The sequence below is a fragment of the Saimiri boliviensis genome, chromosome 2 (genome assembly GCF_048565385.1).
Source record: "Saimiri boliviensis isolate mSaiBol1 chromosome 2, mSaiBol1.pri, whole genome shotgun sequence".
Classification (NCBI taxonomy): Eukaryota; Metazoa; Chordata; class Mammalia; order Primates; family Cebidae; genus Saimiri; species Saimiri boliviensis.
In genome coordinates, this window is record NC_133450.1 from 42,588,926 (window position 1) to 42,615,613 (window position 26,688).

Below are 26,688 nucleotides of genomic sequence, written 5' to 3' on the forward strand. Positions count from 1 at the left end.
GAATAGCAGACAACAGCAGCCCTAGCTCCCAGCCCCCAGCAAGGCATTCTCAGTCCCAGAGCCCTGGCCTCCAGATGCCCTGGGCTCGCTGTGCTCCTTCCTCAACTAACTGCATCTCTTACTTCCCACTCACAAACCCAAGCTTCTCACTGTACTATGTGAAGAATCTTAGCTTCCATTGTCATACCGGCTCCCTCTAGTTTGGAGTTTCGATAATTTTTACGCATAAAATGACTCATCTCATTGTTTTGAGGACTAACACAGTTTTTATCCATAAAAGAAATTCTACCAGCATATAAACTCATCTCCTCCCAATTAAATTTAAAAATTATAAAGAATAAAACCCAAATCATCCATAAGCCTTTCACCTAGACAGAAATGAACATTGTCAACAGATTGGTATATATTCATTTAGGACTGCCCCCAGGTTGTGTGGGACACTAGGTAGAAATTTTTTGCAAAACTTCTGTCTATAAGAAATATCTAAGTCACCCCAAATCAGCAGGGCAGCACCATCCTAGCTGCCCAGTGTTGAACAATCCTATGAAAAAAAAAAATCCTTGCCAGGCTCCAGGAACACTCTTAAATCTGGAGTCCAACCAGGATAACCCCATAAACATAAGTGCTGGAGCTCCCTGGAGCATCTGGTTGACTGTCAACACCCAGAATAGGGGGGTGGCACAGCGTCGGGGTATCCCAAAAAAAGGGAAGAAATGTGGGCCAAGCGCCCCACTTGAACATCCTGCTGGTCTTGTCTGGTCCTGGATACCAAACAAGGACTTCTGGAGAAAGGCACTTAGAGCAGGGGAGTGGGGCACGAGGATGAGGCGTGGGGCCCGGTGCAGGGGCCTGTTTGTCAGTCTAAGCGTGGTACCGTATCTGCTAACAGAGCTGTGTAAACCAACGCCAAGGTCTTATACCCACGATGCTAATCAAACTGGTATGGAGCAAGGCACACATGTCTCTTTTATTATTATTGCTATTATCATTTTGTTAATAGTGGCCTAGTTTCTGGAATTTCATTTACTTTTTAGTTTTTTATTTTTGTGGGCACACAGTAGTTGTATATATTTATAAGGTACATGTGATGTTTTGATACAGGCATGCAATGTGTAATAATCACATCGTGGAAGATGGGGTATCCATTCCCTCAAGCATTTATCCTTTGTGTACAAACAATCCAATTATACTCCTTTAATTTTTTTTTTTTTTTTTGAGTTGGAGTCTCATACTGCAGCCCAGGCTGGAGCACAGTGGCCTGATCTTGGCTCACTGCAACTTCTACCTCCCAGGTTCAAGTGATTCTCCTGCTGCAACCTCCCAAGTAGCTGGGATTACAGGTGCCCACCACCAGACCTGGCTAATTTTTTTTTATTTTTAGTAGAGACAGGGTTTCACTATGTTTGTCAGGCTGGTCTTGAATTCCTGACCTCGTGATCCACCCACCTTGGCCTCCCAAAGTCCTGGGATTATAGGCATGAGCTACCACGCCTGACCTCTTTTAGTTATTTTTAAGTGTATGATTAAATTATTATTGACTATGGTCACCCTGTTGTGCTATCAAATACTAGGCCTTATTCATTCTAACTAGTTATTTTTTTGTACCCATTAACCATCCCCACCTCCCTCTCACCCCTCCACTACCCCGTACCCCTTTCAGAAGCTGTCCAAGGGATTTTTTACTATAGAGTCAGAGTTAAGAGCATTCAACTGAATCGTGTTTAAAATCCTTGTATCTCCTTTCCTGGGAAACTGAGATTGTAATACTGAAGCAATTGGCCCCAAGCCACCCAGTGGGCCAAGATAGGAGGCCTGATATCCTGCATGTACCCATACCCCACTCCCTACATACCTTGAAAGGCTGAGTGTCTCGGCTGCTCAGTTCCTTCCACTTAGCACGACTTGAGAACTCCCTTCTTCGCTTTGTTGTTGTTGTTTTTGTTGTTGTTGAGATGGAGTCTTGTTCTGTTGCCCAGGCTGGAGTATAGTTGTGTGATCTTGGCTCACTGCAACCCCAGGTTCAAGCAGTTCTCCTGTCAGCCTCCCAAGTAGCTGGGATTACAGGTGCACTGTGATGCCCGGCTAGTTTTTGTATTTTTAGTAGAGATGGGGTTTCACTATGTTGGCCAGGCTGGTCTCAAAAATCCTAACCTCAGGTTATCCACCCACCTCGGCCTCCCAAAGCGCTGGGATTGCAGGCGTGAGCCACTGTGCCTGGCCTTTTCTTCTCTTTTGATGTAGTTTTTAGGTACTGTAGCTGCCAGTAACATCTCTGCTGTTACTGCCCTTAATCAGCTTTATCAAGAGCTAAACGTGTGCTCATTAATAGCTGGGAAGGGTCTTAAGAAAGACCCCGCCTTTTCCCACTAATCAGCATTAGACAAACAGCCCCATAGTCCCCCACCCCAATAACAAGTCTCCAAATATGCATCTCCAACGTACGCACCTCCTTCAAGGTTGTGTCCTGATGCTCACTGTTTAAACACAAAATCATTTCCTCTGGTTAAACTGGCTGAGACAAAACCCAGAGAGGGGCTTGTTCTTTTTTGTAATCAGTGAGACTTCACGAGGAAGTGCAGGTGATGTGACTTCCAGGCCTATTCCCGGTGGTGCAGAACCAAGCTGAGAGCAGAGAGGAGCTGAGAGTACACATTTCCCTTTGCTGATGTTCAATTACAGGGCTGGCCTGCTGACAGCTGACAGGTCTGGTTCAGACATTGTAGCTCAAGCTGGGACTCGGATTCCTTGAAACCATCTACACGTGAGGAAGGGAAAACACCAATGTGATTTTCTCTGACACTTTCCCTGAGTTCTTTTTCCTTTATTATTGTTAGAAATTCCAGAAAGAAAAACACTGAATTAAGCATTACATACATTCCTCCGTGAATGAGAATTGGGTTTGTGGATTCTTGGGTTTATGATTGAAGTTTTTTATATACCACGTATTTGGCAACCCAGGAAAAGTCAGAAAATATTCATGCCTACCTTTTCCTGGCTCTTCAAAGGCCAAGCTACTCAGTTCAGCCTTGCTTAAAGTTTCCTGATAGCTTGTTGGGATGGTTGAGAAAGATACGTCCTCTCCTAAGTAGAAGCTAACCTGAGCAGGAATGTCAGTCAGGTTCTGGCAGGAGCAGATGGCACACTCAGAAGAGAGTTTTTGAATAGATGATTTACAGAGGTGTGGGTAAGCCTATGAAAAATGAGGAAGTGCCCTGGGGCTAACGACAGCACTGGGGCCTTCCCATCCCCAGGCCTGAAAGCACAGGAAGAGAAAGTGGTTTTGGGAATCTGGTGAGACCTGTCATCATAGGAGCTGTGGTCTTCAGTAGAGATGCGGCCCCTGCCAACCCACCGCCCAGCATGGAGGGGTTGGAGAATAAATACCCCAACCTCACTCAACCCCGCCCTCTCATCTCCTATGGTGCCTCCCTTTGGCTGAACCCAGCAGGAAACCAGAGGGCAAGAGAGCCCAGCTGCTGCAGCCCGAAGAGGTCAGCCTCGGGGGCACAGAACAGGGTGGAGAAAGAGTGAATCTCAAAGGACAAAAGAGGAGAATGTCCCTGAGAGCTGGACAAACAGCCCCATAGCCCCCTACCCCAATAACAAGTCTCCAAATATGCATCTCTAATGCAAGCACCTCCTTCAAGGTTGTGTGCTGATGCTCCCTCTTAAACAAAACAATGTACACAAAATTACATGATCAACTATAAAAACCTACACATATTCCAATTTATGACTATGGTCGTTGTCACTGGAATTAGAAACCTGGCCATTAGATGTCAGGGACTAACAAATAAAACAGTGTAGCAATGGCCAGCCCCTGAGGCTGTGGTCAGGCTCCCTCCATCTCTGTGCTTTGGTGCCTGTGCCCTGTCTGTGATCAGGTGGCCCCACTGGAAATTCCAACAGCATAAGCTACAGTCATTCTGCCTGCTCTATGTTGATTTTCCTCTCTCCTCAGCTCCTGCAGGGTGGAATGTCAGCTAAGTGGCAGGGAGCCTGCTCACCAAGGGGCTGGCTGATTGCTTAGGAAACCCATCCCTCTACTGGAATTTAATAAAAACCACCCACCAGACACAGGGTGTGGGGGCATTGGCTCTTTAAGTGATGCTTTTCTTTAAGGTGGGGAGAATCTATCTGTGCCAGTAAAAGAAGAGAAAGGCTCCAGTTATTCAAAGATGGAAGAAAAAATGTTTTTAATTTGTAACTTTGCTAATTTCATTCCCCTGCTCAAAACTCTTTGATGGCTATCATTGCCTAGGGAATAAATTTCAAATGCTTTAGCCTGAGATCTGGCCTCAGCCTCAGCTTCTCCTACTAAAGCTTTCATTACTCTCCTTCAATTATCCTTCTTCCATCAAATTGCGTGACTCAGAGGACATTTTCTGGGCAGTTCCAGGTATCCTCCCACCCACAGCTTTTTCATGCTGTAGGCCAGACGTTCCCAACACAGGGTGCTCTTGCCTCTCGGGGGACATTTGGCAATGTTTGGAGACATTTTGGTCATTACGCTGGGGTAGGGGTGCTACTAGCATCTGGTGGGTAGAGTCCAGGGTTATTGCTAAACATCATACAATGCACAAGCCAGGTCCCAACAACTAAGAGTTATGCGGCCCAGCATGGCAGCAGGACTGAGACTAGGCCCGGCTGTCTTCCCACTCTCTACATCTCGTGTATTCATTGATTCATTGAGGAACCTTGTGTATGCATTGTCCAAGACGCTGGCCACTTACTGCATGTGGCTGTTGAGCACTTGAAATGTAGTTTGTCCAGACTCATGTGTTGTGTCAAATGCTAATCAGCTTTCAAAGACTTCGCATGAAAAATGGAATGTTATTGTTTCATTGGTAATTTTTATGTTGATTACATGCTAGGATGATAATATTTTAGATACTCTTCGTTAAATAAAATATACTAATAGTATATATTTTTAACTTTATTAATGTAGGTATTAGAAAATTGTAAATTACATGTACAGCAGAATTGTAATGTTATTAACACTGGTCTAGAACAGGGATTGAAAAACTTTTTCTGTAAAAAGTAAAGTAAATAATTCAGGCTTTGTGGGCCTCTGTCACATTTCTCCTCCTCCTCCTCTTTCTCCTCCACCTTTTGAAAATACAATTTTTTATTTTTAGAGACAGTGTCTCACTACATCTGGTCTTGAACTCTTGACCTCAAGGAATCCTCCCACCTCAGCCTCCCAAAGTGCTGGGACGACCGTCATGAGCCACTGTGCCTGGCCAAAATACATGCCTCTTAAAAAATACAAAACACTTTAAAACATTTTAAAAATAGAAAACTTTTTAAAAACACAAAAGAAACATTCTCAGCTTGAGGGCCGTATGAAAAACAGGCCTTGGCCCCAGATTCACATGATGGGCCACAGCTCACAGCTCGTGGCCCTGTGGAGGATGGCAAGCTCCCGAAGCAACCCTTCCCTCCTGTCCCTTTGCAGTGGGCTCCTCGGACTTCCCTGCATCCTTCCTCCCATCAGTTGTGGTATCTGCCTCTCAGCCCTTTCTTAATCCATGCCTCCTAGAAGTGGCTCTAGTCTTTCCCAATGTAGATCCTCCAGAGAGACAGGCATGATGCCTCACACCAAGCATGGCCTGCCAAGGTAAGGTGCCCAAGCTGTGGCTGGGTCTTGACCTTGCCCTCTATGACCTTCCATTTTCTTTACCTCTAAGGGGAGCAAATGACAGAGTCTCACTCAGAGAGTGAGTGAGAAGATGAACACAAAAATAGACAAACGGAGCACGCAGCCCTTTGCTCTGAACATGGCCGTGCTTCTCATTATGACTGTTAATATTTTTATATGATTCATTGTAATTTTTGAAACTTACATGTTTGTTGAGTTACAGAGATGGAAGCAATGTGAAAATGATTCTTGTTATTCTTCTTGTTAATGCTTATTTTTTAAAAAACAAGTTTTTATTGAATTGCATTTTAAAGTCTACAGAACTATGGTCTACTACTTTCCAAAATTTGACTGTTTTTCCAGTGAGTTACATACATGCATAAATGTGTATATGTTGGCAGCTCAGAATTAGCAGAGTATTTTTTTAAGTTCTAAATTCCTCTCAAATGGGAATGAAGTGTTCTCCTGACCCTTTCTACACTCCTTGTTACTGTCGACATCTGCAGCTAATTGTTGATCTATAAGTCAAAACTGTGACCAATGCAAAAAACCTTTAGCAAAGCCTGCCTCGGCTGGGGTGACCCTTCTTAATGTATTTCAGATTAAGACTGAAACAAGCCACCTTTTAACTGCCCAACTGAGCACCAAACAGTAGCGGTGAGTATTTATCAAACGTCAAATAATAACATGATCAGATAACATGCTTACCAGTGAAAATCTAATTTAGAGCTTTAAAAAGGTTTCATTTGAATTTTCAAAACCCAGACTTTTTGATAGTTACAGAGTAATATATTTTCAGCGTGCAATTTGATTGATTAAAGTAACTCTATGTCAACAAAATCAAATGTTGACCCTCTGAATATCTTTGTAGTAAATGAATGGCATTTTAATTAACAGCAGGAAAAGGCAACATCCCAGTTTGGTGAAGAATTCGGGTTCTGGAATAAACAGACCCAGGTTTATGCCCTGGCTCTGCCATTTACTAGCTGGGTGATGCTAGACAAGTTACCCAACCTCCTTGAGCCTCATCTGTGAAATGGTGGCAACAGAAGCTTCCCTGGTTAAAAGGGAAGAGTCTGGCATACTACAGACTCTGTGTTTCAGACACTAGTAACAAAATGGCTACAAAACGTATAGTCTAGACAAGTAACAATATCTTTTAAAAATTAAACTAGGCTGCCTGCAGTGGCTCACACTTGTAAACACAGCACTTTGGGAGGATGACTTTAGCTCAGGAGTTTGAGAGCAGCCTGGGTAAAATATTAGGTTGGTGCAAAAGTAATTGCAGTTTTGCCATTGAAAGTAATGGCAAAAACCACAATTACTTTTGCACCAAACGAGTAGTAAGACCCCCATCTCTACAGAAAGAAGAGAAAAGAAGGAAGAAAGAAAAAGAGAAAGAAAGAAAATAAAAAGGAGGAAAGAAAGAAGGAACAGAAAGAGAAAGAGAGAAAGAGAAAGAAAAGAAAAAGAAAGGAAGGAAGAAAAGAAAGAGGAAGGAGAAGGAGGCGAGAGGGAAGGAAGGAAAATTAAACTAAATAAAGGTAATGGGCATTATAGTATTATAGGCTATTTGTGTGTACTAACTGGTTTAGTTTGTATTCTTCAGAACAGTTAAACAAATCAATCTGTTTTCCTCACTTTACAGCTGACTACCCAGAGTTGCTCTGTCGGAAGCAGCTTGTTGCAAATCAACAACCGCGTTACAACGTGGGGTTCATCCACCCTGATTTGTTTTCACATTGGCCCAGCCTCTTAGTTCGAGGGCCAGTCCTCCCTGCCTGCCAGGCACAGCTACCTGTCACTAGGTTTCAGTTTCACTCCCTCCGGTGGATGATTACTTATCTTTCAAGCTGTTTCCTACGGCAGAGCCTACATTTTCTGTCACCCTCGTCACCCCCTCAAAATTGGTAAAAATCTATCCAGCCATTTTCACAAGATGTGGTAAAGTCAAAGAAACAGAAACTTCACATCTAAAATACAATTGTGTTTGTTTATACTCCATGTGATCCTAAAATCAGATTTTATGTGATCAGTATTTATGATCTTTTAAATTATCAATAGGCTTGAGAATGAGGATTCGATTTGTAATTTTTTTCTTTGACATCTCCTGCGTGTCCCGAGCTCTGGGCCCGCCACCTGTGTACTGTAGACATTGTCTTCCCGTTCAGCTGCTACTTCTTAACCCTGGACCACTACCCTGTGAAATGAGGAGCAGACGCAGGATCGCCGGGGCCAAGGACGCAGGGGCCATGGCCATATTCACCTTAAATGGACAAGCTCCTTGTGCTGAGGCATGGGCGTGCTTTAGCATCCTTCCACCTATAGGGTTCTGAACCTACCTGGGGTGCAGGGAACTGCACCAACCACAGGTCCACACCAAGGCCCTCAGCCCCTTCAAGCAGCTACAGCCAAGCCCGGCCAAAGGCCAGGCCACTATGGAGCCCCGAACAACACATATTCTGGGACCACCCTTAGGAGGAAAGTTGTCTTCCTACAGCTGAAACTATGATGGGCTGAGCTAGCCCCCTTCTATGATCAAAGCAGTGTGTCGAATATCAATAGTGACTGACACCACCATTTCCCCTCCAGCCTAAGCCTGCCCTGCAACAGGGTTCCAGGAAAGAGTGGCTATTGACTGTCTCCAAGGTGCTTACACAAGATGCTTGGTGCTTTGTATATATTATCTAATTTAATTCACAACCACCATTGGAATAAGGCATTTAAATCCCCATTTCGTCGCTGAGAAAGTTGAGGTTCAGAAAGTTTAAGTCACTTGACTGAGGTCTTGCAGATTATAAGTGGCAGGGTCCAACCCAAGATTGAACAGTATGTTCATAATCAGACTGTCGCAGCAGGCCAAGATGGGGTCACAGGTGGCGGGGGGCAGTGCCAAGGCTGATCCATAACCCCACCCCTGATGGATGGGCAGCCACCTATGTCAGGGTCACCGTGACTGGGTCTTTGTTCCACCGCTGAATGCGCGCACACACGTGCGCACACACACACACACACACACACGCACGCACCACAGGGTGCCGGAGTAATGTGGCCGTTTTGATCTGCTCTGACTTTCCTAACTCAAGCACTGAAGTCCTGGGCTTGCATTCATCCTGGGCCGAGAGCTGGCGAGGCCTCAGCAATGCAGGGCCGTCCATCACTTATGTCTCAGGTCTGCTCCCCAAAGAGCTGGAGTTGACCACAACTGCCTTGGCACAGTTCCATTGTGAGGGAGTCACAAAACTGGCATTTAAGTCCGGAGCGGAAAAAACACCCCAAGCTTGTTCGTTTTTCTGACAGGTGCTGGAGCCCATGAAAGGTCAGATTCCAGCTCGCAGTCACATCCTGGCTTAGCCGGCTCCAAGCACACAAAGGCCTGTCTGTCTCGCCCCAGCGCAGGGAGTGGGGATGGAGGCCAAGGGCTTAAAATGGCCGCCTGATGGCCCGCTCCTGCTGATCCATTCCTTCACGCACGTTGGCCTCAATGAAGCATTGGGAAACCCAGCTGCCAAGGATGTGTGAAACGGGAGGAATGAAGAAGAATGCAGGCTTTTTTCTTACTTGGAATTGCAAGAGATATTAACCCCCCGGCAGCCCATGAATCCATGCCCTGACATCAGCCTGCTGTGGCTCATTTTGTAAGCGCCGTGGGACACTTCTGTTTCATGTTCAAAGCCTTGCCAGGCTGGAAAATTGAGACAGAGCTGTCCCTCCAAGCCCCCAGCAAGGATGCCGGGAAATGAAGGAGTTTATTCTCTTCCTTGTTGGTGCATCAGGGATAGCTCAGATTCGCGGTGTTATTGGAACAGAGGGCGTGGGTTTAAATGCACGTAGCCTCATGCTTTCATCCAGGAAGGTTTATTTTTGCAGCCTTTATGAAAACATCCCCCAATTCAAAATGGCTCCAAGGACCCACAGTCCTGTATTTTAAGTTCCTCGCCAGCAGCTGTAGGCTGAGGTTCTTTATGGATTCTAACTTCTTCAAAAGATCCCACCACCCTCTCCTGTCACATGACTCCTTCTCCTCTCTCTCTGTTACCTCCCATAACTTTACGCCAAATTATGATGCTGACAGGAAGCCAAAAGTTACAGCGGCTGCTGCATATCATCCTTGTAAAGAAACCGGGGTGATATTGATCTTATAATAAAAACTTCAATTGAAAACTTCTTTTAAAATAACAAGCTCAGAGTACCAATACAATTCTAAAACAAACAAACAAACAAAAAACCCAAAACATGCTTTTTGAAATTAAAAAAACAGTGGTTTTGGAATAATTTTTTCCTCATCAGGAATTTTTTTTTTTTTTTTTTTTTTTTGGTCAGCAAGCAAATTTTACTTCCTGGACTGCAGGAAGGGTACTCTCATGAGCCATTTTGCCAAGAGAGTACAAGGAACACAGAAAAATCAGACATATTTATTTCTTAGGCATTTGGAGTTGTCCTTACTGCTGTGTCTGATTTCCATTGGCTGGAGCCAGACTTCACAACCTAAGCTAAAACCCAATTGGCTAACAACTCAAAACTTTTTAAAACACGTAAAGGGAATAGGCCGTGAGCTGGTACATGCCTGTGAGCACATCCAGCACAGATATCTTGGTTAAAGTACAAGGACATAGAATATACAACATGCCTATAGACGTATCTAATAGCTACATAGGTTAGGGCTCAACAGAAAGTTATTAGCAAATTTATTCTTTGACAAGAAGGGAGGCTGGGCGCGGTGGCTCAAGCCTGTAATCCCAGCACTTTGGGAGGCCGAGGCGGGTGGATCACGAGGTCGAGAGATCGAGACCATCCTGGTCAACATGGTGAAACCCCGTCTCTACTAAAATTACAAAAAACTAGCTGGGCGTGGTGGCGCGTGCCTGTAATTCCAGCTACTTAGGAGGCTGAGGCAGGAGAATTGCCTGAGCCCAGGAGGCGGAGGTTGCGGTGAGCCGAGATCGCGCCATTGCACTCCAGCCTGGGTAACAAGAGCGAAACTCCGTCTCAAAAATAAAAAAAAAATAAAATAAATAATCGTACTAGACAAGAAGGGGAACTTTATTTATTTATTTATTGTTTGAGACAGAATTTCACTCTTGTTGTCCAGGCCAGAGTGCAATGGCACGACCGTGGCTCACCACAACAACCTCTGCCTCCTGGGTTCAAGTAATTCTCCTGCTTCATCCTCCCGTGTAGCTAGGATCAAGGTGAAAATCTCACCCTAATAAGAAACTTTCTCAGTAAAATAAGCCACAGATGACACTGGAGGCCTGGCCTCTTGTCCTAGCTGTATAATGGAGTTATTCTGCATCAAATATGTTCATACTTAGATGATGGGGAAGCCCTAACTTTCTGAAGAGGTGATCACCAACAGAAGACGGACTGCGAAGCTCTTCTGTATATCCTGAATGTGTCCCAATCCCTAAAAACCCTGTCCTTGCTGCCCTCTGTTGTTAAGATTCCACCCCATCACCCACGCCCATGACTGACTCAATGAACTTTTGCTCACAACCTATGAGAAAAGGCATAGTGTCCTTGGGGCCTGTCACACAGCCGCTCTGTAATTTCACGTCTCCATCTCTCAACAGGGAACACACTCCCTCACTCCCCTAGGAGGCATATTGATGGTCATACCTACTACGTGCCTACATTGTGCTAAGTTCTTTTCAGGCACGGTCATATAATTTTTCCATCATTTTATGAAGTAGGTATGATATATCACATTTTGTAGAATGCATCCCATTTTTATAGAAAAGGAGTCTGAGGCTCAGAAAGGCCCCCTGATATGGTAGAGCCAGCACACAAGTCCATATCAATCTGACTCCAAAGACTGTGCTCTTAGACACCACGCTGCAGTGCCTCCCACCCTAACTGGAGCTGTGAGGAATAAATAATCTCTAATGATTTTTTAAAGAGCACAGTGGAAATGCTTTGGTGAAAATAACTACCATTCATTTTGGGCCTTCAGTACATGGTGGGAACTGCTAGGAGCTTTGTGTAAATCTCTTATAACATTCTCATAGGGTTGTATTCACGTCCCCATTTTACATGTTAGTGGCTTAATGACACAAAAGGCAAAACAAAGTCCCAAGCTCAATCCAAGAGTAAGAGAACTTGGCAGTTCAGCTGGCCTATGTACAATGTAAATTTGGCAGCACTCAAATGCCTTACTACTACATTTCTGTTACTTATTAATATCAGAAATAATAACTATGGCATTTATTGAGCCTGGAATGTCACATGCTTCAGGGCTCCCTTCCTGGTAGGCTGTGGTTATGTTTGGGGATGTCGGCTTTCCAAAAGTGTGGTTCCTGTGATTTCCAGACTGCCCGGGGCTCCGTGTGCATGTGTGTGTGCGTGTGTGTGTGCATGTTGGCACACACCCCACGATGTGTGTCTGTCACACTGCAGGGAGCTTTCCTTCATTTAAACAGTCAATTAAAACCCACTTTGGCACTTAACGCATGTCACTGCTTCTCGGCACTCAGCTGGCTTCCCAGCAGGCCTTTAATTTGATAAAGAGCTTCTAATAACGACTAACAGAGGGCCCGGTAAGTTAATTAAACCTTGCCCTTTATTTTGCTTTCAAGGTGTGCCCTCCTCGTAAAAGCCCAAGGTTTGTGCTTGCAAATGACTTTAGACAATGTTCCATGCTTCAATGAGAAAAGTATGTCTGTCATGTCCTGGCAAGTTACTTTTAAAGTCTCAATTTCAGCATCATGTCAGGCTTTCACGGCAGCCAGAAGCAGATGGAAAAAACCTCTGCACCCAATTGTAGGGAAGCCAGAGTTAGCAATGGAAGATGAGTTTCCTCTGAGAGCAGAACGCTGAAAGATGACCTGGCTGTCATATCGAACTCCATTATCCCATTTCTTTAAAGTAATCTGAGAGTCCAGATGGGTTGTATAAACAGAAGAGGAGGTTTCTGGGAGTTCACTAGCTTAATGAAGCCCGTATGTTTGACTCATGTAATAAGTATTTAATCATGCTGATGAAATTCATTTAAATTCCAGCCACACACGCTGTTGCTGAAGCCTTGATAATGCCCTACATCACTCGTGCTGGCAGCCCTGGAGACAGGTGACAAAGAAAACGGAGGCACTTCACAGGGTAAATGGGCTTTGGAGGGTCTGCAGGGGAAGATAATGAGCCACGGAAGGCTGACTTGTTGGGCCATGGCCTCCGAGTCCTTGGAGTTCCGCTCTGTTCCTGGCCATGGTGAGGCACTAATGGCAGAGCAGTAACACACACGCTTGCTTCTTCCTTTCGGAGTGATTAGTGCGCTTTCTGCTGCAAGTAACAGAAACCCCAACTTCACCAGCTTGAACAATCTGGAATGTTTCTGAATGCGTGTTACCAGAAGTCCTAATATAAAGTGCTGCGAGACCTGGTTATTTCAGCAGCTCAAGCATATTCCCAAGGCCTCCAGTCCTTTCCCTGTCTCTGTGCTGTACTTCATGATGTGGTCAGTTGTGGTCCCAGTCCAGAATATTTTCTGCTCATAGGCCAATGACTGGCAGTGAGAGGGTGATAGGGTTCAGGTGTGTCCCACCCAACTTTCATCTTGAATTCCCATGTGTTGTAGGAGGGATCCAATGAGAGGTAAATGAATCATGGGGACAAGTCTTTCCCATGCTGTTTTTGTCATCGTAAGTCTCATGAGATCTGATGGTTTTAAACAGAGGAGTTCCCCTGCACAATCTTTCTCTTCACCTGCTGCCATCCATGTAAGATGTGACTTTCTCTTCCTTGCCTTTAGCCATGATTGTGAGGCCTTCCCAGTCATGTGGAACTGTAAGTCCAATTAAACAAACCTCTGTCCTTTGTAAATTGCCCCATGTTGGGTATATCTTTATCAGCAGCATGAAAACAGACTAATACAGATAGGATCACCATGACTGACTATTGTCTCTTAGCGGCAGTGGGGCAGTGTTGGTTTGGAACCAGCTCACACCAGCTTGTGCAAGCTGATAGTGCACCTCTCCTCCTAGCCTTGCATTTAGTGACATTGTGTTGGTAGCTTGAAATTGGCCATGATCGGACTATTTACAGGAATTGGCAAATACTACTTAGCAGGTTTTTTCTCCTGAAAAGCCAGTTGGCAAACATTTACCTGCATATCACTGTGACAAGATCATCTTCCTTAAGGCTAGATGCCATAATAAGACTGGGGTTCTTTTAGCCAGGGAGAAAAATGGTAAGGACATTCAGAATGAGCAATAGACAGGGGAGACTATTCCTGACCTTCTTTTGACAAAAAAGCTACCTGCTGTGCCAGCAAAAAAATCATGTACCAACGTGTCCAAGCTTATCCATGGATGGAACTACCAGGAACACAGAAGTTCTGATGCTTGTCTTGCTCTGAATATATGCTTGTCACCTGCTTAGGGTTATCGACTGTGACTCTGGAAATCGTTTTCATTGTACACGACCCCTCTGACTCTGGTTTTCTCTACTGGATTAACAATGATAGCCATAGGTGTATGTTTGTTGTTGTTGCCCCTACTGGAGTGACAGCCCTGTGTAAAGTTACAGTCAACAAGAACCTGCAGAAAGCCATGAGGCCAAGACGAAAGAACAGAAGTCCCCAAGGCACTGCAGAGCCTCCCATGACTCAGTCACTGATCACCAGCACCTCGTTGTAGCTGTATATTGAACCTTGATATCTTCAGGTCTTTGGAACTTTTAAGTCTCCTGAGCATTGTTTTTAAATACAGAGAAAATCTGGCTTAAAAAAAAAAGCATCTGTGCCCTTCACAGCCCTGCCTCCCATATACACCCATCTCCATGGTGTCCGCATTCCTGATGTGTTCCCTGCCTGAGAGAAGGGATATGTAGCTTTTATACCCACTTAGTTACAGACATTGCACTCTGCAGACCCTCACTTCTAACACACAAGAATACACACACTTGCCCCTCTCCAAGCACACATACCCTTTCTGCCCATTTTGACAGGAGACAGAAATCATCAGGCCTTGGAAAGTAGGTTACAGGTGCTGACTCCCCCCACCCAATGCCAACCAGTGATTGGTAAAGGGCGGGCACAGAGGGCAGAGGAGTCCCTGCTAGAAGCAGCTCCCAGAACAGTATCAGATGTTCCCTCTCCCCCATCCTCATAGCAATGTGTCTCCCCTTTTTTCTCTTGGAGGGGAGGCTTTAGTCAAGCAAGAATAGAATTCTTGGTGGGAGCACTCTTTTTTTTTTTCTTGGGGAGACAGCATCTCCCCAGAAAGGCTTGGGTTGCTCTCTGCTCATTCTCTCTGGAAACACAGCATTCAGAGATTGAGGAAGACGGAAGCCAACTTACAAATGGGAGAACCCAACGTGCCCTCAAAAGTATCCTAAAGAGCCTGCTCAGGTAGGAAGCACTGTCTTGTTATTGGCCTCATTTTTCTTTCTTTCATTTTTGTTGCTGTAGTTTCTGTTTTGAGACAGGGTTTGGCTCTGTCATCCAGGCTGGAGTGCAGTGGCACGATGATGGCTCACTGCAGCCTTGATTTTCTGGGCTCAAGCGATCCTCCGACCTCAGCTGCCCAAGTAGCTGGGACTACAGGCACACACCACCAAGCCCAACTGGCCACATTTTTCTACCAAAATAAAAAGCTTCTCTAAGAAGCTTTTGATCTTTTCAGCTAAAATGATTCTCCACACTTAGTGGGCATCACAGTCACCTAGGAGAGTCTGCTAAGATGGCAGTGTCCTGGGCTGTTCTGGAAATCTGGTTCCATAGTTCTGGTGTTGGAACCAGGAACCTGCACTTTTAGCAGGCATTCTCCCCCGCCCTTGACCCCACCTCTCAGAGACTCTGAGGCAAGTTGTCTGAGAAGCCCGTCCATGAAGGAAATAAAATGTCCCCTTTGGTGGTCTAATCCGGAAGTTGGCAAACTGCAGCACATTAGCCAAGAAAGGTTTTTATAGCTTTGAATAGTTAAAAAAAAAAAAGTCAGAAGATTATCTTGTAATATTAAAATCATGCAAAATTCAAATTTCAGTGTTCGTAAATAAAGTTTTATTGTAACACAGCCACACTCTGATTATGTCATATTTGTGGCTGCCCTCACACTATAGCAGCAGAGTCGTTGTGATGGAGATCATATGACCTACAAAGCCTGAAATATTTGTTATCTGGCCCTTTACAGAAAAAGTCTGACAACTCCTGGTCTGACATGTTTCATTATCTTTCAATCCCCTAGCAGAAGGGCTTCCGATGAGTTAGTTCTGAGCCACTGGTGCATCAGAGCCTTGCAGCCTAAGCAATAGCCTGTAGCTTTATTTTCTTTGGCTCAAGGACTGAAAACAATGGCCAGGTGTCTTTCTCTTTGAGTGCCGAAGAGCCCTAGAGAGATGGTGAGTAGAGCAGGTAGTGGTATCTTTCTTAGTGATATGCTGCAACCCACCCAACCAGTAACCATCGTACCATGATCTGTGGAGCCTCGACTCCATCCACACCACCTGTGTGCCCATGGTGGGTGTCAGTGGGAAGTGGATGCAAACACACACAGCTCGTGACCCCTCCCCGCTGGAACTTATACTTTAGCTGAGAAGAAAACACAGAGGATTCTAGGGAAGGCAAAAATAGTGGTGGCTCCATTTCAAGCTGTGGGGCTTTTCTCAAATAAGGTCAGAAATGTGCTCAGACATGAACTATCCCAGGGCAAGGCTCTATGAAGTCAGTGTCCTCAGTGAAAGAGGAAACCATGAAGGAGAGCTTCCAAGACTGCAGGCTTTGCCTTGGGACCCTGGCAGGTCCCACCCAGGCAGTATGTGTTGGCAGAATGCCTATGATGAGTCGGGCCCAGCATGGGAACATAAGGAAGAAGGGGACTCAGAGAAGGGGCTGAGCTGAGAAGAAGCGAGAAGGTAATCTTGAGAAGAGTAGCAGGAGGGGAAGACATGGAAGCATGGAAGTAGAGGATGGGCTAACAGAATGGCTCACCTTTTGGTGGGGTTGGGCTGGGGTATTTAGGCTAAGAAGGAAGCGTGGGTCAAATTGTGAAGGGCTCTGAGTCCCAGAGTCAGAAACTGGTACATACTGAAATCCATGGGAAAGGAGGAGCCATAAACAGGTTTTTAAATGCAAACTCTACATTAAAGTAAAACATATAAAATAAGGGCACAAATGACACTTTAATTTCTAGAAGCTGAGCATATCCACATAACAGTGGGTCCATTACCTGCAATACTCCAATCTGTGGGGAGTCTCCTGAACCTGAAATTTATATTTAGTTAGTGATAACAGTGACCACCATGACGTACACAGAAGTTTCTATTTTGATTTGATTTTGGTCTGTTTTGACTTCCAGATTGTATTTATGCACATTATTTAAGTCTTTCAACAATGTGTGATGCATATTATTCCTATTGTCCTTATTTTACGAAGGCATAAAGCAATAAGATCATGTGAGTATTAAGCAGAAAGATTTGGACTTCACCCTTTGTATCCTTACCCCATTATTTGTGCAGCCATTAAGATAATGTAGACAGATGTGTATTCACATAGGAACATGATCGGAATATATTATGAGGTTAAAAAAATAAGATACAGAAGGATTGCGTAGTAAATATCTTATGGAAAATATAATGAAACAGTACAGGATGCCAGAGTCAAACCATGTGTGTCTAAACCCTGGCTCTGACACTTAAAAGCTGTATGACCTTACACAATTCATGCAAATTCAGAAGGCCCCACTTTTCTTTTTCTTTTCTTTCTTTTCTTTTATCTTTTCCCTTCCTCTCTTCCTTCCTTCCTTCCTTTTTTTTTTCTCTCTCTCTCTCTCTGTTTTTTTCTTTGAGACGGGGTCTCACTCTGCCATGCAGGCTAAAGTGCAGTGGCACAATCATGACTCACTGCAGCTTTGACCTCCCAGGCTCAGGTGATCCTCCCATCTAAGCCCCTTCACCCTCGAGTAGCTAAGCCTCACTTTCCTTATCTGCCAAATGGGAATAATAAGAATATGTATTCATCTGTTTTCACACTGCTGTAAAGAACTTCCCTGAGGCTGGGTAATTTATAAAGAAAAGACGTTTAATTGACTCACAGTTCCACACAGCTGGGGAGGCCTCAGAAAACTTACAATCTTGGTGGGAGAAGTAGGCACCTTCTTCACAAGGAAGCAGGAGAGAGAAGAGCAAAGGAGGAACTCACAAACACTTATAAAAGCATCAGACCTCGAGAGAATTCGCTATCACAAGAGCAGCATGGGGGAAACGGCCCTCGTGATCCAGTTACCTCTCTGGCTCCACATGTGGGGATTACAATTCAACATGAGATTGGGGTAGGGACACAGGGCCAAGCCATATCAGAATACATACCTCTTGTGGCTATCATGTAGACTAACAAGAAAACCTATGCATGATAGGCAGAATAGCGGTCCCCCTACAAGGCCTCATCCCAGCCACTTAAATCCAGGTGAGGCTAAGAGGTGTGTTCTGAGCCTCTCATAAGCAGAAGAAACCATTTGCAGCTGGTAGCTGCCTTAGAGTTATCCAAGGAATTGAAAAGGGTTGGTGTGTTTCCGCCTTGTCTCAGCCCATATTCTGGAAGATGCTTTATCTAAACAACCTGGGTTTAACTGTTGTTTGGAATTTTGACTTACCTTGTGCTCCTTAAATATCTGAATTCCCAATAACTCTCATAGAAGGCTGTACAACTTACTAAGCACACGAGAATTGAAATCATGTGTCCAGTTTTGGACTCTCCCTATTACTAGTATGTGATCTTGGATAATTATCTAAACTTCCTAAAGCTCAGTTTCCTCATCTGCAAAAAGCAGGCAATAATGTGCTCCTGACAGGTTGCTGAGAGGGTTCAATGAGATGATGTAAGTAAAGTACTTAGCACAGTACCTGGCAGAGAGTACCCCAAAATGCTAGCATATATTACTAATCACCCACAATATGCCATCACCCTGAGAGCAGGAGCTGCTGAAATGGTGCCTCACCTACACCCAACAGGGCCCCAACACATCCCATAGTTTCCAGCACAGTTTTGCGCACAGGCAGGCTAGAGAAGGCCATGAGGCCGCCAGAGAACAGAAAGACAAAGCCACATGCAGCAGCCTGGTGACCTCGGAGAAGCAGTCCTGGCATCCCAAAAACCTGACATGTCCTCCTGCTGCTGGCTGCCGCATTTGGAGCTGAGGCAATCAGCCTGGCTTACATCAGTTCTCTTGAGTGGATTGCGGAGGGGCTGCTGTGGGTGAGGGCGGGTGGGCTTGGTGCCTGACTGGCTCCTCACTCTTTTTCCCCCTTCCCCATGCAGAACAGAGGAAAGGGGATTGGAGTTCACAGAGTGACTGGTTGTTGCATTTTGTCTGTGATTTTCCATAGATGGCAGCCTCTCCTGGTAAATTCCCAAATGCTTTTTGCTGGTGTAAGTGAGTGAAGGCTCTTTGCCAAGGACCTCCTCTGACTCCCAAAGCTGGTGAGGCTGGGAGGAGTTTCTCAGTCTTTCTCCCACTCTTGGCTGTGGCTTTGCTACCTACCCCCCGACCCCCACCCTGAGGACACCACTGCCCTGATGTAGCACCAGAGCAGTGCAAGGGCACCTGAGAATGACAGAGAGACAGACAGCCATCTTCTTTCATTTGTGACCTCTTGGAGCAAAGACATGACTTTGAAAAAGCTCAAGGCCCTTCATCGTACAACAGAAACAAAGCAGGCTCAGGGCACCAGCTGCTTCATGAGTGTTCTCTTCCTATAGAAGGCAGCCCCAGCCCCTGGAGTCTCATGCCAAGAAATCAAGATGTATGGATGATTTGGATGGAACAAAGGAGGGAGGGAGGACAGAAGGATGGAAGGTCAGAAAAGGAAAGTTTGACCTTGTAGTTTAGAGCCAGATCTATTCTAGGTGAGCAATATATCTGGGCAACCCGAATAGCCATTGAGAGAGCCCTGTGGCCAGTGCTGTGGCCCAGGCACCACATGAAGAGCTAACAGTGCCGGTGAAATGGATGTGGCTGCTGACCAATAACCGTCATCCCCTGACAGCAGGTGCAGGGGGCAGAGGGACAAGTGGGACCTCTCTGTCTTTGTCATTACAGACCAGGGTGCCCACAGTGATGTGAAACCCGTTTGTCCTGGGAGAAAGAGGGAGAAGGAGGGGAAGGGAAAAAAACAACTGGCTCACTCTGGCTCCATAAATCACTGGAGGGGAGAGCCCTTGCCCAGTGAGGTTGGAGATTCTACCTGGAAGCTCCCTGATGGTGCACTGAGCCTGGGTGTCGTAAATCACGGGGGCTCTGCCAGTGGCAGCCCTGCCCACTGGCCCGTTGCAAAGGTGCTGGTTGTTTTGCTGGCAGCTGACACAGTGCCCTGTCCCAGAGGGCCAGGGGCAGGTGTCCGCCAGGCCATGGATGCAGGCCTATTTTGTGTGCTTCCCTTGGGTGTGATGGGGGAGAGTGGCAGTGGATTGCTATCCCTGGGAACTTAGCCCGGTGGCCTGGCATAGCCGGAATGTCCTTGGCCAGCTCTTTGTGAACAGCCAGAGGCAGTCAGGAGATGCATCTCATGATCAGATGGCCTGGGCTTGCAGAGTCCTTTTCCCAGGTTTCAGAATCATCTGAGGTCACTTGAATGTCTTTGCTGTCCTTGTCAGGTCCCTCAGGTAGCTCTCTGAGTTCTAATTGTTCAGCTTGTGCTGATTTTATTTAGCCTGGATGGGCATGCCCCAGGGGTAGATGTGTCCACGTGGACCTTTAATAATTTACCTAATTGTCCTAGCCAGCAAAGAAGGGGGCCATCCCCCAAAAACGGGACCCCAGCTGTCCCCTTTTACATCCCCAGGTGGGCTATGTGTATCCCCAGCCCCACCCCTCATCACCCTCAGAATCACATCCCTGCTCACCCACCTGCAATGCCTCTTCCATCTGGTAAACACTTGACAATGCTACTGGGCCCTCCTTGAATGTCCTGACTTCTGGAAACTTTCCGTGACATCTCCCCTACCTCTCACCACCAGAGAACCAACAAGAGCCCTTCTTTCCTTCATGTGTTTACTGAACAAGTATTAAGCCCCTGCTATGTCCTGGATGCTGCCAACACAGGAGAACACAAGATGGATACAGCCTCTGCCCTCACGGAGCCGTGGATTAGAGACACAACACACATAAATAAGATGGTTCGTTTGATTCGTGTTTTGAAGGAAATAAACAAGAAGCTGGGAGCAAATAATGCCGCTTAAAGTAGAGAAGCTGCTGTAGAGGGGGCGACAGAATCCTCTTAGGAAAGGACATTTCACTGACACCGAGGATGAAAAGGAACCCGCTGTGCGGTACAGCGTGGGCAGTTTGTGCAGAGAGAAGAGCAGAGAACAGGGGGACAGAGACCCCTGTGTGAGGCAAGGAAGGAGATGGGCGGAAGTCTCCTCCCGGCTGTGCCAACGCTTTGGCGTTTGCCTCTCCCTTGGCAGGTCTTTCATATTGGTCCCATTTGTTTACTGCCCTGGCTTCTGCGCTGAGTGTGCGCCCTTGCAGAGCAGGGCTGTGTCGCATCCCTGGGGCATCCTTGCCCATTCGATGAGTCACGAGTAGAAGAGCTGCCTACTGGGCCCTGAACACCTGAGGAGGTTTCATACCTGTCTGCCCTCTCTGCCCCCTCTCCCTTCCAAAGGTGAACCAGAAGTCCCTGCTGGCTCCTCCGGTGGGAGAAAGGGATGCAGAGCCACGTGGCTGGAGGAACTGGCCTTTCCTCCTGAGATGACCCTAACACCTGAGACACAAAGCCCACAGGCCTGGAACTGCGGCAGGCTCTGGGTGCCTTTCCAGCTGCTGGTGACACCAGGATTCTCAGCGAGGCCAAGCACTTTTTATGGACCCCCATTGTCTGGCATGGATGCCTGGAACTCGTGATCAGTTTCTGCCCATTGTTTAGAAAGTGCTGCCACATACAACATCTGGTAAAAACAGAAAATGACATGTGCTTATCAACGTAGGATTAGATCTGTGGCGACCAGCATTGATGAGACACACGCTTTCCATTTCCATGATCCTGTGTCAGGCACAGGGCTGCCAATAACAATGTGACCCCTGCCTCAGAGAGAGACTATGGTCTGGTTTAAAAAAAAAAAAAAAAAAAAAAACACACACACACACACACACACACAGATTTGTGAGCAATTAATATTTGCTATGATGTAGACTTCAGTTCAGCTTACAGATAATCAATTTTACCTGGGAAGGAAAGGGAGAGTAGGGAGCACTGGGAAGGTTTCCATTTGGGAGAAAGTGAGTTCACATCAACCAGGCAGACAGGAGAGAAAAGGCCCTTCAGGGAGAGGGAGCAGTGCGAGCAAAGCAGCGGGAAATGGTATGTTTGTTGCATTAACTGTAAGAATATTTGACAAGGTTCGAGAGTCAGAGGCCAGGGGCAGCGGTCAGGCTATGAAGGGATTTGTGTGCTGGGCTCAGGAGCTTGGGCTTGATCCCATTGGCATAGGGAACCCCTGAAGAGCTTTAGGCAGGACAGGGGGAGGTAAGGTCATATTTACCCCAGGGAGAGATTGCTGGACTGGTGGTGTGGAGACAGGAGGAGAAGAGTTCAACTCAGGAGGCCAAGCAATCAGTCCTGGCACAGCAAGAACTATCACTGGGCAGTAGCCAGGGGCCTAGAGAGAGGGAAGATTCTGGAGGCCTGAAGGTATTGGAGTCAGCAGGACTGAATGCTACGTTGGAGGTGGAGAAAGAGGAGAAGTGAGGGGTTGAGGCCAGGCTGTCAGGGTTCCCCTGCAGGAGACAAGGGATGCTTTCACGAGGCAGAATGTAGAGGAAGGAGATTTGGCATCCAGTTTGGACGGCTTGAGTAGGTCATACTCAGCACCAGACTTAGATCCTGGCAGCTGGGGTCTCTTCCACAGGCCCCACATTTTGGGGGCTGCATTCTAGCCCTTCCTGGGTCATACCACTCTCCAGGAGCAAGGCAAGTGAGTGGGGCCGTGGAGACGTGTCCTCCTGGACCCAGCAAGGCTCCTTCTAGAACTTGCTCCAGGTAACAGGCTGGGGGTTCCCTGTCCAATGACCCCAGCCTGTGGCCTCTTGCCAGGTGTGTCCTCTGAAAGATTACCCACATTTCTGATGTGCACTCCCCAGGTTCCAGCAGTGGCCAAGTGGCAGTTGTCTGATGGGGTGTGGAGAGGCAGCTTGGGTGTGCAGCCTCGGTTGTCCACACACGTACATGTGTGCAACACCGCCTGCAGTGGGACAGAGTAGGAGTTGTGAAGAGAAGCGGTCTCCATGTGTCTCCTACGAAGATGAGGAACAGACGTGGAGACAACCTGTAGGGTTATCTGAAATCTTCTCTTTTCCAGACTAATTATGGTATCAGCCCCCTACCTCACCCAACCTGATCTGACTCCATTTCCACACCCTTCATCTCTTGTGACCCTCCTTTGCATTGACCCTAAATTTTGCATAATGAGGCAGCATACAGATAGCTGCTGTATGAACTCCATCTACAGTCAGGAATAACCAGTGCACGTGGAGTCAGTTACACATGCTGCATCCCCAACGCCACTGATGAAGGCAGAGGCGACTCCAGGATACCTTAGTGGGTGGGAGAGAGGGGAACTACTTAGGAAAGGGCTTGGAGCTGCTAAGATGTAATTCAGAGGAGCAGATAATGAGCGAAGGACAGAGAGACAGGAGTGCAGGCATACAGGGCATGGCTTCCATAGGATTCCAGTAAAGACAAAGGAAGGGTCCGCTTTGTTTCAAGCCTCTTGTCCTTACCCAGACTCCCCTGCAGGATCCCCACTTCGTCTCTTTCAGGAAAAGCAGCAGGTCTCCTTCCCCGCTTCGCTCTGCTCTGATTACAACACAGAGTCTTCTCTTCAGGAGCAACAGTTCTCTGGATTATCTTCTCTTTGGTCACCTCATCAACTCATCATCTTTTTAATAATCTCATCTGAAAACATATCCTTTCTCATTTGCCTCTTAATTTCCCCATTCTCCAGTGACTTTTTTTCTCTCTCTCTTTCTCTGAAACGTTATTCTTATTACTTTATAGAACACTGGGGGATAGATTGCCTAGAAAATATGTACTGTAAAGTAAATGCATATGGCGATATCTCTGAATTGCCCAGATCCAGTCCAGCTGTGCAATGTCACAGACCCAGCTGTTTACTTGTACACAGTGCAACTGCAATGGCTTTGTGACATGGGCACTGGCTTCCAAGCTACTCTGGAGCTGGTCAGGAGTTTCATGTGCACAGTTAACCTTAGATCACTGTGATTAATCATAGAGCAGCCATGGCAGATCACAGGCTAGTCCCCTGGCAAGGCCAGCAGGAGCACTCCTTCAGCCTAAGCAAGCAGGGAGCAGATTTTAATTCCAGGCTGTTAGCTGCTGCCTGACATTGGTGTCCCTGTGGTGTTTCATAAGCCCTGACAGTTCCTCACCATTGTTTTGGGGAAAGCGGGCACTCCTCTCGCTTTACCACCTGATTGCCTTCCCTGGAAATGAACACTCTCTCCGCACTTCGAATCTTGTGCCAGAAGGAAGGAGGGGAAATGACTGCACATTCCAAAAAGGTCAAAGATGGCCTGAAAGCAAAGGATGCACGCGTCCGCGTGATTTCCAACAGCCCTTTGCAGTTCCTTTTAATTAGCTCAGTTTGTGTTCCCCTCAGGTGGGGAGAAGCCCAGGATCACTCTGTCAACAGCTCTATCTATAGCAGAGCCCCCATCCTTCACCCCGGCATCTCCACTTGCACAACGCTCGCTGACCCCGAGACTCAGCTGTGAGAATCAATCATCTCCTTCCAGAATTCATCATTCAGCAGCTGCGGGGCCTCAGCTATTTTTATCACGGCAGGAAGCTGGTGACCAAGGACGTGCTGGGCTACCTTTGCAGGAGGTGTTGCTGTAGAAATGAGCTGCGGGTTGTCAGGGCAGCTGAGCCTCTGCCTCAAGGTTAAATCCAAAGTGCCTGACCTGGAACAGGAGAGCACTTGATCTTCTTCCATTCTACCGCAGTCAAAGTGCCCCAGCAGATGTCCCAAGGAGGGTCGAGTCCAGGGACACTGTGAAAGGACTCAGGGTGGGAGGGAGAGGAAAACAGAGTGGACATGTGTGTACATGTGCCTGGGTTTCTCCTACCCAGACAGGGAAATGGGATATCGTAACCCTGAGGCAGCTGGCTTCAATCCCCTGCACAGTACCAGCCAAGGAATTCCCCTTTTGCTGTGTTCTCACCAACCACCAACACTTGTGGGGCGCCTTCTATGTGCCAGGCCCTGGACTGGGGCTCAGACTCCAGGATCTGCCCTGGAGTTGTCCAGAATCTAGAGAAGAGGACAAATCAGACACAGTATCATGAAACTCTGATGGCCCCTTGCTCCAGTCACCCCCAGGTCCTTAGGTCCTTTGCTCTGTTCCAGGGGAGGAAGCCATGGGGTATAAGAGCAGGTAACACGGAAGGATTTTCTATTTGTAAAGGTCCATCTGATACCCTAAACAAGTTCCTTCAGCACAGGCCTCTGAGATAAGGCAGTATTTTTAGTTTGTTTAGAAATCATCTGGCTTGCTGGCTGTGCACATGTGTGCTTTGCTCACAAAGTAGGAAAAGCAGAACTCACCAACGTCCTAACAGAGAAAAGGGGGAAAGATGTCTCTGATTCCCTGGACATCTCTCATTTCAGAAAAGGAGAAGGGGTAGTGCTCTGAGGCTCTGCTAGTGTGAGCTCCTGTAGCCTTTAGGAAGGTGGAAAGGAGACCGTATATTCTCTGCTGGAGGGATGGAGCGGTGGGGAAATGGAGGCTCTTCCTCTCTTCCAAACTCCAGTTGTTACAGGAAAGGGGTCCCAAGCCAGACCCCAAGAGAGGGTTCTTGGATCTCATGCAAGAAAGACTTCAGGGCAAGTCTGTAAAGTGAAAGCAAGTTTACTAAGAAAGAAGCAAAAGAATGGCTACTCCATAAACAGAAAAGCCCCAGGACTGCTGGTTGCCCATTTTTATGGTTATGTCTTGATGATATACTAGTAAGAGGTAGATTATTCATGCCTTCCCTTTTTAGACCATATAGGGTAACTTCCTGATGTTGCCATGGCATTTGTAAACTGTCATGGTACTGGTGGGAGTGTAGCAGTGAGCTCGACCAGAGGTCACTCTCACGGCCGTCTTGGTTTTGGTGGGATGTAGCTGGCTTCTTTACTGCAACCTGTGTTATCAGCAGGGTCTTTATGAGCTGTAGCTTGTAGCGATCTCCTGTCTCATCCTATAACTTAGAACGTCTTAACTGTCTGGAAATACAGCCCAAGAGGTCTCACCTTATTTTATTCAGCTCCTATTTAAGATGGAGTTGTTCTGGTTCAAACACCTCTGACACAATGAGAGAGAATTGAGTCTGCGTGGGTCCAGAAGCTTAGTTCCCTACTGAGCAAGGGAGAAGGCCAGTTTGCCCACAGCCACCCAGACCTGCTGAGGACAAGCTAGGGGTAATTGCCCCTGGGCCCTTCCTGGTGATAGAGGTGGAATGAGAGCTACCCCAGGAAAAGTCACAGGGCTTGGGAGAAGAATTTGCTTTGAGCACAGAAGCCAGTGGGAGACAGGATATGGATCAGCACCAGAGGTCCTGGGAGGTTTATCGACTGCCCCAGGGCCCTGGAGTCCCCCAAGGCCAAAAGCTCCCTCCCAGCCCCAGGCTGTCTGTGGCTATGACTCTGACCAGATACTTTACTGCCCTAAAATAGTCTCTTCCACGGCTAATGTCAAATTAGCAAACTGTTTAAAGAATAAAGTCACTTGACACTCTCATTTACAGCTGGGGAGTGTGCGAATTCACATAACCTTTCTGGAGGACAATTTGGCAATTAGTATGGGACCTTAGAAATATTCATACTCCTCAGGTTAATAATTTGTTTTATAAATTTCCCCAAAGAAAAGAATATCTAAAAATAGTGGAACAGTGAAATGAATAATGGTGCATCTATTTGATGAAATCCAATGCTGTTAAATATTTAATGATATGGGAAAGTGCTAAAAACGTAATGCTCAATTTAAAAAGGCAGGATAAAGAATGTATATAGAGTATGATCTCAGGAATGTTGTTATTGTAACAGTTGCTACAAG

General features: G+C 46.5%; 1 long non-coding RNA gene across 1 annotated transcript in view; it reads right to left on the reverse strand.

Moving 5' to 3' along the window:
- Positions 1-26,688, reverse strand: part of LOC141583531 (uncharacterized) — a 76,909-nt gene that overhangs the window by 20,645 nt on the left and 29,576 nt on the right. The window contains exon 3 of the long non-coding RNA XR_012516182.1: positions 1,853-2,755. This is a non-coding gene — a long non-coding RNA (uncharacterized LOC141583531). The remainder of the gene's footprint in view (positions 1-1,852; positions 2,756-26,688) is intronic.